The sequence below is a fragment of the Marmota marmota genome, unplaced genomic scaffold (genome assembly GCF_001458135.2).
Source record: "Marmota marmota marmota unplaced genomic scaffold, marMar, whole genome shotgun sequence".
Classification (NCBI taxonomy): Eukaryota; Metazoa; Chordata; class Mammalia; order Rodentia; family Sciuridae; genus Marmota; species Marmota marmota.
This window is the reverse complement of record NW_026000206.1, coordinates 2812029-2823891: the sequence shown is the minus strand read 5'-3', so window position 1 is coordinate 2823891 and position 11863 is coordinate 2812029. Positions and strand designations below refer to the sequence as shown.

General features: G+C 37.9%; 1 protein-coding gene across 3 annotated transcripts in view; it reads right to left on the bottom strand.

Moving 5' to 3' along the window:
* Inpp5f (inositol polyphosphate-5-phosphatase F) overlaps window positions 1-11245 on the bottom strand; it is a 66926-nt gene extending 55681 nt beyond the window's left edge. For 2 of the 3 annotated variants that reach the window (XM_048791305.1, XM_048791307.1), the window contains exons 1-2: window positions 11227-11245; window positions 6462-6542 (exon numbers count right to left, since the gene is read on the bottom strand). The gene's annotated coding sequence lies outside the window, so the exon portion shown is untranslated. Of the gene's footprint in view, window positions 1-6461; window positions 6543-11226 lie in introns of those variants that run through there. The other variant, XM_048791306.1, reaches the window with a different exon arrangement.
* Window positions 11246-11863: the final 618 nt, after the last annotated feature.

Below are 11863 nucleotides of genomic sequence, written 5' to 3'. Positions count from 1 at the left end.
CCCCCCCCCCACAAAGATAAGATGTTCCCATGGGTAAATGCCCCCAAAGTGATTTGCTCAGTTCTGAAACACAGCTCCTTCTGGCCAGTCTAACTCTCAGCAAAAGTGTTAGTAGGGCACATGGAGAGGATGGGATGATCCTTGAAAATAAGAATGGCAGGGAAAACAAGAAGAGAAAGACTCAAGGCTCAAGGGCAAGAAGCTGGGGGCGGAATGACACAGAGAGGGCCGCAGAGGAAAAGAAAGAACAACAGAGGGCCCTGAAAAGATTTTTTGCTTCCTGTTGGCTCCCTTTCTTCAGAAACAAACCTGTTAAGTGATGGGACAAGGTCGGGGGCAAGGGTGAGATCTGAGGATTGGGTTAGAAATTTAAAGATTTTCCATGCCTTTCTTTCCTTTTCTATATTTTCTTTCTGTAGTTCGCTCTACTCCCCTCCCCTCCCTCTTCCAAAACATCCCCCACAGGTACTTTCACTGCTTGTCAACCTTCTATTCTGGGACAAAAGAAAAGCAAGGAAACAAGGAGGAAAAGGACATATAAACAGGATGACCACAGATGCCGGGACATTCACTGCATCACAAATTTGGCAGTCATTAATTTATATTTGTACTCTGCTGATAGGAGACTTCTTTGGGGTTGTCTGTCAAGTCCAAACCCTCCTGCTCTGACTGCTACTCCCACCTCAGGGGAGTGGGCCTATGAAGCACTTGAGGTGACCAGGAAAAGCCTTTGGAAAAGCTAGGCCAATAAGTCTCTTTTCCAGGAGTCTGAATCAAACTCACTATTCAATTCTTTTTGATTGCTGGTCAGTCTCCACTGATTACAGATGTTGATTTGAGGAACAAAGGTGCCATTCCATTAAAGAAAGATTTTTTTTCCTATATGCACAAAAACAGAAAAAGCCCAAAAAAGAAAAGAACGATGAGGCTGGGGCTCAATGTGAGGCACTGGCTTCAATTCTCAACACCACATACACATAAGTAAAAAATAAATAAAATAAAATAAAGGTCAACAACTAAAAAAATATATTTAAAAAAAAAAAAAAAGAATGAAGGAGATGTATAGGGAGAGGTGGTAGTTAGAGACTCACTCCAAGAAAATAATCTCAGATCCTGTACAATATCCACTTCCAGCTTTGGTCCCTTGGATTCCTTATATGCCTTTCCTGAGACAGGATCTCAAATTTTAACATGCCCTGTATTTGAGGCAGGAGGGCAGCGAATTCACCATGCTTTAAATTTCAAAACAGTGAAGCAGCTAAAAGAGGCTGTAACAACCTATGGTCCTCAAGCACCCTTCACTGTAAGCATGGTCGAATCCATTAACAACTTGAACATGACGACAGCAGATTGGGCTAATATGTGTAAAGCTGTGCTAAATGGAGGATAATACCTGTTATGGAAGGTTGCCAATGAGGAATTTTGCAAGGAGACGGCTAGGCGAAATGCAGCAGCTGGTTATCCTCAGAGAAATCTAGATATGTTGTTAGGAGAGGGACCTTATGAGGATCAGCAGCAACAAATTGCATATGATCCTGGTGTATACGCACAAATTGCTGCAGATGCAGTTAAGGCATGGAAGACTTTACAAGGACATGGAGGTTTACAAGGTCAATTATCTAAGGTAATACAAGGAGCTAATGAACCTTATGCTGAATTTGTAGATAGGCTTATTCAAACAGCTACCAGAGTTTTTGGGAATACAGAACAAGCAATGCCATTACTAAAACACCTGGCTTATGAGCAAGCGAATCGTTGGTGCAGAGATATCATTAGACCATGGAAACATGAAGATTTAAACACATATATTAAATTATGTAGAGACATTAATGAACAAGAGCAAGTCGTGGCAGCTGCAGTAAAACAGGCTTTAGATGCCAGAGANGGGAAACAGCCCAATGAGCATCACCGCAGAGGAGCCAATCAGTTGGCAGCTAGAAGTTGCTGGGGCCACTGTGAGCCAATCATCAGCTGGCAGCTGGAAGTTCTAGCTGCCAACTGATTGGCTCCTCTGCAGTGATGCTCATTGGGCTGTTTCCCCGCCCTTTCAGACCATGGAGCTGCTCATTGGGGGACTTTTTTGGCTCTGCCCATGCAACCCAGCCAATCGGCCTCAAGAGCAGGAGGAGTGGGAGAGGTTGAGAGGCTTGTGGGAAGCCGGTGGTGGCAGTTGGGCTCTGAAGGTTTTCCTGAGGAGCTGTGTGGTTTGGTGTGTGTGTTCTAAAAATAAAGTTCGTTTCTTTTGACAGTGGCTCCTGAATTGTGCCCAGCCAGACTGCGGCACTTATAAAAAATTTGGTTTTGCTTAACCTGATAGGTTTGAATCACAAAGAGAGTCCTGATAAAATAGTGGTATTTAATTTACTAAGAACCTTCAGGTATGTTATCTCATTTGGCACATAATGCACTTCAGAAATAAAACAGTTACTTTTACTCTTGTACAGCTTAAGAAGTAGAGACCCTTACACTTTGAGGTCTGTCTTCCTGGTACCCAGTCACAACTTTGAAAAGAAGTCCAGGTTCTCTAGAAGAGGGAGAAGGACCCAGTGAGATGCCCTGTATGATGAGACCCATAGACAGGCCACATGAAGGCAAACGAAAGCAATCTGGGCAAACCCATGGCTGCTGCATGAAGGACCCCAATCAACAGAAGAGAAGGGCTGGGGATGTGGCTCAAGCGGTAGCGCGCTCGCCTGGCATGCGTGCGGCGCAGGTTGGATCCTCAGCACCACATATAAATAAAGATGTTGTGTCCGCCGAAAAACTAAAAAATAAATATTAAAAAAAAAAATTCTCTCTCTCTCTCCCCCTCTCTCTCTCACTCTCTCTTTAAAAAAAAAATAAAGTAACAGAAGAGAAAAGAAGAATAGAAAAGTCACTTAATCAGACCACAGAATCATGAGACATTATACGTTGTTGTTCTTTTTGAGCCATAGCTTTGGGATGGCTTATTATATAACAACAAATGAAACGGGTAAGTTCCCCTCTATCACAAAGCTAATAAACGGAGCTTGAATCCTGGTCTCCTGACTGATTGCAGTGATTTATTCACTGCTCCAAGATGTGACTGAAATTACAGAAAAATAACTCAGAAGTTTCATACGTGTCATTTAAATAATAGAAAATGAATTTTAGCTCAGAACATCCAGCTGTAAAATTATCCTGTCAGCATGTAAATGAATTAAAATATATGTATGTAAATGTGGACAGGTAGGAGAGTGTTATTAAAATACTTAGCCTGGTTACAGAATGACTAAATGCTTTTCTCCTCTATGTTGAAAGAATTTTTTTTAAACCTACCAAAGACAGAATATACAACAATGCTCAAAGCAGTATTATTTCTAATAGAGGGAGAAAAAAGAAGACAACAATTCAATTACCCAATGACAGGAAAAAGGACAAATCATGATATCTTCATATAATAGGGAAAATACAGAATTCCAATTTCATACATGAACATGAATAAATCTCAAAAATAAACAATAAAAGTGAAAGAACAGCCAGGCATAATGGCACATACCTGTAATCCTAGCTACTCAGCAGGCTGAGGCAAGAGGACCACAAATTCAGGCCAGCCTCAGCAACTTAATTACACCCTGACTCAAAATGAAAAAAGGGATGGAGATGTAACTCAGTGGTAGAACACTTGCCTAACAACGTCCCCAGTACAACAATGGCAGGGGGTAAGGTGAGAGGTGAAGAACATAAATAGCTTAATGTCCTTTATATAAAATCTCCAAAATACAAAAGTTAGCAACATATTTTTTAAGACTTAACATATAATAAAAGCAATAGTGAAAATCAAAGGAATAAGAACAAAATTCAAGATAGTGGGCTCTTGCCAGAATGGTAGTGTACACCTATAATTCTAGCTTCTCAGGAGGCTAAAGCAGGAGGATCACAAGTCTGAGACCAGCCTCAGAAATTTAGTGAGCTCTTGTTCCAAAACAAAAAATAAAAGGTGTTCAGAATGTAGCTTAATGATACAACCCCCACTTCTGGGTTTAATCCCCAGGACCACACACACACAAAAAAGATAGTAGGTTCTCTTCAAGAAAAGAAAACACTTAAGAAAGACACAGAGAAGGCTCCAAAGACACTAGTCTTGCTTCATTTCTTACTTTGTATGGTACATATACATGTGTATTTGTAAAGATGACCTTAGGCCTTAGCCTAAGCAACTCCATTTTAAAACTCCACTTTGAAACCTGCAGTCTCACCAGGCACGCCTACGGAGCCCTCCAATATGATCATCATGCATAGTCCTGACATAAACAAGTCATTTCTCCCCTCCCTGACAAGCTCAGAGTGAAGTCTCTGTCATGTTGCCCTTGCCCTGATAAGGAGGAAAGGCAAGAAAATCAGGGTGGGGACCCCTAGACCAGATGCTTAACCCCAGGGCAAATGACCTCACCAAGAAATCCTGTGGCAGCTGATAGGGATTGAAAAGGTGGTTTAGTATAAATGATGGAGCAAATGAAGAGACATTCAGTCAGCCAACACTGATGCCCCCCTGCTGGAGAGCCTGATGAGGATCTGGACTGACATCCCAACTCTTCTCATCGTTTGCCTGATCCTCTGCATCTTCCTCACTGCTCTCAAACTCTACAGCCATATCTTGACCCTGGTGAGAAATGCAACTTCTCCCTATGACCCACTCTTCAACCGGCTGTCAGCTCCACCCCAGGAGAAACCCGCCATGGTCCCTTACCTGATCACCGTGGTCTGAGTGAGTCTGCATCTGCTGGACTTAGAGCCTAAGGCTTGAGACGTTAGATCTGGCACTTGAGATTAGCATGCAGAGGGAATGTCCATCATGAGCCTGTCATGATTAAGAGTGCTTGCAGTGTTTAGAATTAATCTAGAATTACTTGCTGTGGATTGATTATGTCTATTGCAGTGCCTAGCATTAAGGATAGTCATTTTTTTGATTAAGAACCTATTGTATTGAGTGATTTGAGTGAATAAATCATTGAAAGGGCAGAAGTGCGTGGACATTTTTTATTTCTCCCCCTTGACTGCGTAAGTCACACCTTTGCCCGTTGTGACAGTATTTTACAGCATTTATAAAATATTTAATAATAAAACCAAATCTTAAATCACAATCAAAGAATTTGGTAAAGGAAAATTAGACTGTCCCTGGAAATATGTGCTTTCTAATTAACAAAAATAAACCTAGCTTCCAAATACATAATAATTTTACTTTAAAAGAATAAAAGCCAGGTTCAATGGCGCATACCTATAATCCCAGCTATTCAGGAGGCTGAGGCAGGAGGATCATGATTTCAAAGTCAGCCTCAGCAACTTAGCAAAGCACTAAGCAACTCAGTGTCTCTAAATAAAATATTTTAAAAAAGGGCTGGGGATACGGCTCAATGGTTGAATGCCCCCGAGTTCAATCCCTGGTACCCAAATAAATAAATAAGGTACGTTACAGAGATACGTAGTACTTCTGTTACACAGCAATAATGGCAAAGCCTCCTATAGTTCACAGCACATATTAAAGTTGATACCAAAGTTAAAATAGATATTTAAATATATTGCTTAAAATATTTCATTTAGCCTTTTTTATATACCCACCTATATAACACTTATATTTTCTCTTTTATTTATTTTTTTATTAGTTGTTCAAAACATTACATAGCTCTTGACATATCATATTTCATACATTTGATTCAAGTGGGTTATGAACTCCCATTTTTACCCCGTATACAGATTGCAGAATCACATCGGTTACACATCCACATTTTTACATACTGCCATACTTTTTTTGTGTGTGTGTGTGTGTGTGTGTCTGTTGTATTCTGCTGCCTTTCCTATCCTCTATTAACACTTATATTTTCTCACAAACAAAATTCCCTCTGAACCCAAGAAACAGGTTCCTGCCTTTCCAGGTGAAGCCCTGGTGAATGGCCTAAACTCTCCCTAAAATATCCCTAAAAAGACCACACTGCATACTGAGAGACCCATTCTCTCCCCTGGCTAGAGATGACTGTATCAGGAATAGGCAGCTGACCCAAAGCAGCTGATCACAGGCTGCTGTCTCCCTACCTCTCCAGATTTATTCCTACTATTTTCTCCCTTGAAGTCAATGTACTTGCTACATCTTTCCCGCACAGAACCCATTACAATTCTCTATTATATATTTATTTCAGTGATTTATGTCTTTCCTAAATTTAGCTCCATCAGGGTAGTGAAGGGTCAGTTTGTTCATTATGTCACACCAACTACCATTATCCCTGAGACTTAGTAGGTATTCTATGAGTTTTTTTTTTAAACCAAAAGAATGAAAGCCTCCATTTCTCTACCTCCTTTTCTTTAAAGCTTTATTTTTATTTCATTAAACTTACATAGAAATACCCACGTTGAACACTCAAAATCTACTCATGTAACCTCAAAAAGGAAAATGTCACAGAATGCCACATTAAATTTGCAAGTTTAAGAAGATTATAGAAACATACCTGAATGAAGTTGAATTTTCCCAATAACACCTTCTACCAACCCCAAACAAATGGGATTCCAGGCAAGAAGTAGATCAGTAGCTAAAATAAAATAAGAAGCAGTCATGAGAACATATCACCAGAAAAATATTAAAACAATATATTTAGCAGTATATTTAAAAAGGATTGATGTTCCCAAAAAAGCAGTTATAAACATCCAGCACTGAATTCATTATCATAAAGCAATCTGTACAAAGCATTAAATCTGAGGCCTGAATAAGGCTTCTGATACTAGGAGAGTTACAAGGGGAGAATTGACTTGAAAAATACTACCCAGATGGAATGCAGTATCTTGGCGCCCTACAGTGGAGGAAAGAGGCTGCTACAAGAGGGCAAACACAAGGAACTGCTCAGTCCTATAACACAGTTCCAGTCCCAGTTCCAAAGATAAGGCCTGGAAAACCACCATAGCACTGTCTACTTACTGAATTCTACTCTGCTAAAAACTTTCTCCAAAGGTGCTTACACCAAGCAAAGAAAGTCACTCCTCTTTTATACAACATCGAAAGCATAAACACTTATTGAGTGCTCCCATGTGCTGGGTATCTCCATCAGGGTTCTTCATCTGAACCAGAAAACAGATCTCAATGATTTAGGTGACTGTGTTCTCATTTCTCTCATATGAGAATGCAATATCATGTAACTGGTACCATTCTACATGCACAGGAGAGAAGCAAATTCATTACACACAAAGGATGCCTAAGGATGACGGGACTTAATTCTCTTGCAGAACCCATGTTGCAAAAGGCTGTTATGTACATGGTGAAAAATGTTACATCTGTGGTAGTTAGCTCAACAGCTGGAAAATATTAGCAAGAAAACAATATTTCTCTTTGCAGAAAGTTAAAATTGCACTTCATTTATTACCATTTATTTTACCAAATAAATTTTAGTTTTATTTTAGCGAAACTAATACTTGATCTGTAATTCACAAGACAATCATACATTTAAAAGCTAATTTAGTCTCCGAATTTGTTTGAACTTTGACTACTGTATCTTGAATGTCTTTATTGTTACATTCAATGAGAGGCAAAAAGTTGACTTCAGCGGGTTTTTTTAATTTTTTTTTTTTAGTTGTTGATAGACCCCTATTTTTATCTATTTATATGCAGTGCTGAGAATCAAACCCAGTGCCTCACACATGCCAGGCAAGTGCGCCACCACTGAGCCACAGCCACAGCCCCGCAACTTCACTTTTTTTTTTTTTTTTTTGGTTAAAGAATTGATTTTTTAAAGTTGTTAGATATATATTTTCATGTTCAATCCATAAACTTTATGAGTTAGGTATGAGGAGTCCCACTTCACATATGAGGAAATACATACTTTCAAAACTAACAGGGTAAAGTCAAACAAAGGATGGGGGCACTCTACAAAAGCAAGGTCTTCCTGAGTCAGGGCTGTGTTCCAAACCAACCTGCTACAGTGCCACACTCAGAAACTTCAAGAAATTTTAAGTAACATTACAGAAATTATCATTCCACTCCTCTCCACACCACTCAGAGAAATTTATTTTGCTATATTTCGGATCACATGGTTTGTATGCCAACCCACAATACTATAAACACAGTATTATAATGTTATAAGTATTATTTCACAAATACAGTATTTTCTCAGTTCTTTGAAATATTCTTCAAATTGAAATTTCATGGTGTCATAACTTTACTCTTAAGAAAGTATTACCTCACTCTTGGGCATTTAAGTGATTGCAAGTTTTACCCCTGTTACAGAAACACTATGATAAATAATTAATTTTATGCAGATATGTTATTTTCCTCCCTAATTAACAGCTTTAGGACAGATTACTAGGAATGAAATCAGTAGGTCAAAACACTTTAAAAAAATGTAAAGTTCTCAAATATTACCTAATTGCTTTCTACAAATGTTATACCAAGTTGTATCTTCAAAAAGCATATAAAAATGCTTGTTTTAAAGTACTCTGGTCAAAATTTTTAAATTTTGCTAATTTGGTGGAATCCACCACTTAAATTATGTTCATTTTCTTTCTGTTGCGGTAAGATTAAACATTTAACTATAAGATTGCTTATGTTTTTTTCCTTCTACTATGATTCCCTTGTCCATATCTTCTAATAATTTTTCTTTATATTTCTTTTGACTCAAAAGCTCTTTGTATATTCAGGACTTCAGGAGAAAAAGATATAAAAAGCCAGAAGCAAACATGAGAGTCAGAAAAAGATATGAAGATGATATGCTGCTGATATGAATGACAGAGGAAGAAACTATGAGCCAAAGAATGTAGGCAGTCTCTTTAAGCTTAAAAGGGAAAACAAAGAGCTATAAATGAAAAAAGACATTTATCCAAAAAGATTAATAAAAATTGACAAAATTAGTAAGATGGGCAAAGAAAAGGAGAAAAATGGAGTCACTAAAACCATCTTGTGGCCAATATGCTGAGGTCAGAGGGGAGAAATAAAACAAATCTAACCCCTTGAAAATATCATGGAGTCTCTGAATAAAGCAACTCTAAAATCACCTTGTTTGGTTTTCTTACTATGTAATAAAATTATGATAATAAAATTATGTAAAGGAAAAAAAGACTTCAAATCCTTGACATGTTTGCAAATATGTTCCATTTTAATTTTTTATGGAAATCTACCATTTTCATTATTTTTAGGCTTAAAGAGGTATTTGTTAATTGATATCAAGTATCTATTTTTCTCATGTGTATGCATGGCAGTGTGTGTATGCAAGTGCTGGGGATTGAACTCAGGGCCTCACACATGCTGAACAACACTCCACCACTGAGCTATATCCCAGCACTTACTGCTTTTATCTGTTATTTTTTAAATATTTAACTTTAACTCCAATAGTGAGCCAGAACCCCTGAATCAGACAGGCCACGTCGCAATGTCTGTCAACACAGATATTTGTGCTAAGGAAAGAACTCAAGATCTCCTAATGGTGCCACTCTGATCTTCAACAGTTATAAGAGCTCTAGGAATAGGAAGGAGGAATAAAAAGTTAGAGCCAAAGTAGTTGGGAACAGTTACACAGAAATAGATCTTCAGGCATAATAAGGAAAGCAGCAAGAATAATAATGCAGAGAAAAGTATAGGATATTTTCTGAAATTTGTCCCATCATTAGGAGAACACATATCAAATACTTACCAAGAACCAAACACTGTATCAGGTTAAGATGATAGAAAAATAAAGGAATGAACGATCTAGATAACAGAAGACCAGCAGACACAGTAGAGACTTGAATTCATAAGACTGTAAACTGAGGCCAATTATGGTAATGAATCTGAACTTTCTGGCAAGCAGATAGTGACATAAATAAAACAAGATTACAACCAGGGATTATATCCCAGATGACATAATGATCCTCAACTGAAAGTCAGAGTTTTCAACTGTTTGAGGTCCATCATATGAAATACTTTGTAAATCATGACCTAGTAAACACATACACATCCATACCTATGTACCAGAAACAAAGTTTCATGAAATGATACTTGAAAAGAAGTAAAGACTGGAAGCAGGGAAAAATAGCTGGGTTATTATTGCAAAATCTTGGCTTGCAAGGACATGAAATGTAACAAAAAATGAGTTTGGGAAATGGGTTGTCAGTGGGTGAAGAATGCAGAAGAGGAGATTAACATAAAACTCCTCAAAGGAAGCTATGGGAAGGTCAGGAAGAGAGGAAATATCTTAAAGATGACTCTGAAACATGTATTGTCTCCTGAGTGGGTGAAGACACAGGCAAGAAGAACAAGAGGAAGCAGGGCAAAAAGGACAGGGTCTACAGCAGCTGAAGGAAAATAAAGGTGAGAATCTCCTAATTCAATGGCCTTTTTGCATCTTTGGCATTTTGAACCACGTAAAAACATCAACCATTCAAAAAAATAAGATTTTAACTTTAAAAAGTAAACAACCATGCTGTAGTCTAATGATTAAAAATAAATCACTGATGATGTCTGAAATCCAGAATAAAAACCATTAAAACCCACTAAGACTGAGTTCATGATGGAATGGTCAAGGAAAAATGTCTAGATATAAAATGAGGGGAGACACTGAAGGAGGAAAAGAAAGCAGAGGCATGGTGGCACACGCCTGTAAGCCAGCCGCTGAGGGGGCCCAGCTGTGGTGGAAGCCAGCCTCAGCAATTTATTTATTTTTAATTTTTTTACGTTATCTTGAGTTATAATTGTCTGCTTAATGTAATTTTAAGCCTCGGCAATTTTGCAAGACCCTGCCTCAAAAAAACAAAACAAAAAAGTTCTGGGGATGTTGCTCAGTGGTTAAGCATCCTTGGGTTCAATCCCTGAGAAAGAAAAGAAAGAAAAGAAAAGAAAAGAAAAGAAAGAAAGAAAGAAAGAAAGGAAAGAAACGAAAGAAAGAAAGAAAGAAAGAAAGAAAGCAGGCAGAGATGATGAAATTAAAAGTACAGGTGTAAAATCTAACCTTGAAATAGAGGAAAGATGTTCTTTTTTTTCTCCTAAGTCTGGAAGATAGACTAAATATAGAAATGGAGAAGAGAAGCAGATGAACATATCAGATGGCCTTGACTCAGTAAAATTAGAGGAGTCAAAGTTTTATCAAGGGTAAGGACAGAATGGTGACAGGACCCTGGAGGCTTGGTAAGAGGGAAGTTGGAAAGTCAGTTTGTAAATATTTAATGTGTGCTTATATAGTGTATTTTTAAACTGTTTTCAAGAATAAGGGTATTAATCCATTAATGTGTCATTAAGTCAGTCATGGTGGCACACACCTGTAATACCAGCTACTCAGGAGATTAAGGGAGGAGGATAACAAGTTCAAGACCAGTGTGGGCACTTAGTGAGACCGTCTCAAAATAAAAACGTCTGGGGGTATATCTCAGTGGTAGAGCTCTTGACTAGCATGAATAAGGCCCTGGGGTTCAATCCCCAGTGCTACAAAAAAAAAGAAAAGAAAAGGGTCATGAAGTCAATTTTGTGTACTGAAATAAGCATTAATACCAACAGAATAGAAAACAGAAAAGCTGCATAACAAAAGAAGTCATATCATTCATGAAACTTTTGTTTACATACATGTATGTATTCACCAGATCATGACATTAAAAAGTATTTCCTACTCTGGACTTCAAACAGCTGAACACACAATTTTGAGTGAGGGTTCATTAACCTTGTAAATTATTTTGTTCAATTCTTCTATGAACTCGCTAATTTTTCTGACTGCTTAACCTATTATTTTTGAGAGGTCTTATTTTTTAAAAATTCATACTTTTTGTATTTTTTCCTTCTTGATTTTTACTTTATATCTTTTGAGACTAGCTGTCAAGTATGCAGAGATTCAGGAATATCATATCTTCCTGGTGAACTGCTTTATTTAAAAGGATGTAATAAATGGAAATTGTATTCCAATGC